Genomic DNA, 4569 nt, shown 5'->3' with positions numbered 1-4569 from the left:
CTTAGGTGATAAATTTTAATTTTCGTAACAAATATAAGTTTTTGCGATGAATGTATGGAAATTAGATTTAGCTACGAAAAATGTGATTTCATAACTAAAACTCTTTTGCTATAAAAAAAAAAAAAACTATAACAAAATAATATAAACGACGAAATATAATTTTCCGTAGCCAAAGAGTTTTAGCTTTTAAAATATGATTTCGTAGCTAACATTTTTTTGCTATAAAAATATAATTATGTAGCAAAAGAATTTTAGCAACGAAAATATGATTTTCGTAGTCAAAGGGTTTTAGCTATGAAAATCAAAATTTGTAGCAAAAAAATGTATGCTTCAAAACCAAATTTTAAAGCCAAAAAATTGTAACTACAATGTGTACTTTTCATAGCATAATAATTTTAGCACAAAAAAAGTAATTCATTAGAAAAAGAGCTTTAGTTACACAGTTCTATTTTTGTAGCTAAATCATATTACCTTCACAATTTATTTTTTTAGAAAAATAATTTTAGCAAGAAAAAAAAAAAGATTTTTAGCAAAATTATATTACCTATAGCTATAAAAGCAGAATTTCCGTATTGAAAATTGAGAAAAATAATTAAATCAACAATCCAAATTTTAATTGTTCGAAAGAATAATAAAAAAATAAAGATTCAACCATGCTGGAAGTAGAAATTCATGAAAGAGATCAGAGCTTTTGCTGATTGTAATTAACTAATCTTCGGAATTCAGGATTTCCTGCTTCTAAGTCTGGCCAGTTCAAGGCTCATATTTTTGGGTAGCTGTCCTTGTGTCAAACCGGCTACCTTCATTACCAGCCTCGTCAAGCCTAACCTTTCCAATACATCTATCTCATCACCGTTGCATTCTAAACCGGATCGAAGTGTCTCTACAGCAATAGACAAGATCTCGTGTTAAACCAGGTAGGGATGCCGAATGATGCTATAGAAAGCACATAATATGTGTATGGATGCATATAGTATAACAAACAAAAATATATAGTGGCGTTAGAGGTGTAAGATTTTCCAAGATACTTTGGAGCTTCTGGTCCTTTTAAATATATATATAATTTTAACTGTAAGATTTTCTCCCTCAAAAGTTTCTGATCTTCAGATACGTGCATGCAGGTTTATCATAATTTCATATTAAACCACAAAATGGTTAAAAAGGTTTTAATTAAAATAATTAAAATTATAGAACAAGATTACTAATCATTATTGAAAATTATATATTGAGCAATGACATAGTTAAAAATTATTAATATCTTTTGTATATTTATATGTATATATATTAATTTTTAATCTATATTGACAAATATATATTCAAGTCTTTTCCAATTTAAAATAGGGTTTTGTATTCCCATTGGATTTTCTCAGTTTTGTGTTGCTAATTTTGAGTTTTCTCATGTCTAGTTTATTTGTTTGCACGATTTTTGTTTGTTTGGTTTGGTTTATTCAACGTAGAATTTGATTGAAGAATAGATTATGACATGGTAGATACAAATGATTGTGTGATAAAAGTGCTGATTGACAAACTCAATGTGGCGCAATCAGATTAGAAGTGGTGCTACATGAGTGGGGCGTGTAGTGATACGTCTTTGTGAAATTATACATGTAACAGTTATGTCTTTATGGGAGTGATCACTGGACATGTATTTAATTATTAGTTGTCTAAAATTTAAATATATTGGAATCTATTTATTATAATCTTTAGGTTGAGTTAAATTTCATTACTTGCATAGATATTACTTAAGATATATATTTTTTTTAAAAAAAGTTAACTATCTAGAAAGTTTTGATAAATATTATTTAAAAAAACAAAAACAAAAAGAAATTCAACCAGAACGTTATGTAATTATAACGTTTAGAAGAGTGTAGAATATGTATAATAAATAAATAAAAATACATATTTTTTTGTAACAAAAAAAATAATTTCAACTATTTAGAAGGTTCTGTTGAATATTATAAAAATAAATAATGATTAGGGTTACTTTCTTCTCCATAAACTCTATCCTTCGTCGCCGCTGCCCAGTTGCCTCTGTGACTTGGGATTGCTCGATTATTAGGGCTTCCCGTTTCTATTAGTACTATCTCCCAAACTTGATTTTGAGTTGATTTAGTTGGGTGATTTTAGTATAATTGCTTTGGGTGCTTGTGTTTGAGCAATGAGATGAGGGGCAACACATTGGAGTGAAACTAAAATTCCGCTGCGGATTTGAGCAACAAACGCAAGATAGAGAAACAATCAAATAAAGGGTCTATTATCAACTCCAAATCTACGAACAACACTTCAATCCAGTTCACTGCTTTTTCATCAATACCTTACGAGAGAGAAAGAGAAGAGGAATGAGCTATTGTTTATAACAGTTGGTTGTATATGACCAACCTGAGAGTTGCGAATCATCTTCCCACGACATCTAGATTTTTCGATAAGGTGCCAATAATTCCATTAGTTCTGAATGCCTCCCTAGAACAATATCTTTACTAATTATGCATTTCTAATCATTTATTCGATACTAAAATTGAACTTCCATGACGTGCAGGTCGATGAAGAGCTTCTAGCCGCTCAAACTGAAGAATGCACTGACGGGAACCATAACCTGTCCTATACGGGATTAGTAAGTCCTATGGTCATGTGGAGCTCGATGCATACCAGGTTTGGAGCTCGTGGGTAAGTATATCGATCTTGAAGCTATACTACTTCCATTTTAAGAAGTACAAACATAGTCTTATCTGCAATTGCTTTTTTGTTTTTTCAGGTGGACAACGCCTTGTTTCGATAGCTCTGAAGAGGTAGAAGAAGAAGGTAATGGCTGAATTAAGAAAATTCTAATAATTGAAACTTATCACGGATTGACAATGTCATATTTGTTCAGGGACAGTAATTGAAAACAAGATGAAAGTGTTGCAGAAGAAAGACAGCATGTGCAAGATGCAGCCTTCTGAAGAAAATTCAAAGAAATTTTGGAGTATTTGAGGAATCGAGCTCATACTTCTGCAATTGTAGACAACGCTTGTTCCAACAGCTCTGAAGAGGTAGATGATCAAGAAGGTAATGGCTGACCAAAGATATTCAAATTAGAGGCCGGTAGTCTAACCAGAACTTACGTAAAAAGCTGAATGAAGATCAATTGCCTTGTGAAAAAAGAAAATTGATCCGCAATGGCAATTTACGAACGATGAATGTATGGACAAAGTTGTAAGATCATGTTTGAGAGGATTACTTCTCGAGTATGTTTGCAAGTGTAAACATTACAATTTCATTATAAACATATCTCTTTTGGCAAGGGGTGGCTAGTTGTTTAAATTTAATGATAACTATGATGCTTTCTAGATAATTTGGTTCCAACCATGTAAATTGTGGGTGAAACGTGCCTTACAAATCATACTTTCTTATTTAATTTGTATATTATGCATATACTTTGTACATGCTAATATGCAGCGTGATTCAGTTATAATTGATTGGCTGTTTTAATTCAGATACAAAATTCTTTTTCGCGAACCACATTATGTGACTGCATTATAAATGATTGGCTGCAATTGAAAGTTTTTCGGTCATGTCGTTTTCTGCTTGGAAACAAATACTTTTCAATTTTGTGCAATTTGTTTATTGTTTCCTTCAATGGGATGTAATGAATGACGCAAGTAGTGTATTCGCTACATGCAAATCAGCATATAAAACACAATAGCTCAACATTTGAAAATAGGCCTTTGTTTTTGTAATACTTTCATACAAAGCAACATAGCAATAAAATTTCCATCATGCATGATTGATAGTTCTGTATAATGATATTTTCTGGCATGGCTGATGTTTAAAACTGGCCTAGGTGTTAAAATTTCTGCATACCTGCGACAATTCTTTCTCGATTTATTGGTTCAATTAGCTAGGATTTTGTATCGTTTCTCTTGAGAAAGATGGATAAAACCTTCAGGCTAGGATTCTCCCATTATGATTGGAGATCATCAAGCTTATTTGTATATTAAAAAAACAACTACTTTAGGTGAGTCTGGGAGATACATTTTTCATTTCGTAGAAACAAATATCAATTTCATCTATTGAAATATTCCCATTGCGTATACCATTCTAAGATTCTGAAAGATGATAAATTTGGTTTCAATTTGCAATTGAAATACATGCAGATGTCATGCTTCATCACTAGTTTTGTTTATTGTGCACCTGCATTTACATGTACCGTAATAATGGAGTAAATGATTCACCAAGTTAAGGTATTAAGTTCTAACAAGGCATTCTCGAAGACGCTGGAAATAAATTTAAAATGGAGCTGCAAGATTCTTTGGAGTTATCAAATGGCTCCAACATAGAAAGATAGATATGGTTAAGGCCATCCTTTGATGATGACTCGAGACTGGTGCAGCCGAACCAGCTCCAGTGGGAGGATGAAACCAATCAAGACCTGCTCTACAACGTCCTGGTGCAGATGTTTACAATTATTCAATTAATTTGCAATGCAAATGGCTTGAGGAATCCTCAGTGAAGCCACGCCTGTTACGCTTAAAGCATCTGCATTTGAAGACACAACTTCACGTCAAGGAGTATTACGGCATCACATTTTTC

At 32.1% G+C, this 4569-nt stretch overlaps 1 long non-coding RNA gene across 1 annotated transcript; it reads left to right on the top strand.

The window, feature by feature from the left end:
- The first annotated feature begins 2580 nt into the window (after nt 1–2580).
- Nucleotides 2581–2972, top strand: LOC127260181 (uncharacterized). Its single transcript, XR_007840642.1, has 3 exons — nt 2581–2664; nt 2753–2799; nt 2870–2972. It is a non-coding gene; the product is annotated as an uncharacterized LOC127260181 (long non-coding RNA).
- Nucleotides 2973–4569: the final 1597 nt, after the last annotated feature.

The sequence above is a fragment of the Andrographis paniculata genome, unplaced genomic scaffold (assembly GCF_009805555.1).
Source record: "Andrographis paniculata isolate CXL003 unplaced genomic scaffold, ASM980555v1 Contig60END, whole genome shotgun sequence".
In the NCBI taxonomy this organism is placed as follows: domain Eukaryota; kingdom Viridiplantae; phylum Streptophyta; class Magnoliopsida; order Lamiales; family Acanthaceae; genus Andrographis; species Andrographis paniculata.
This window is presented reverse-complemented; position numbering and strand designations above follow the sequence as displayed.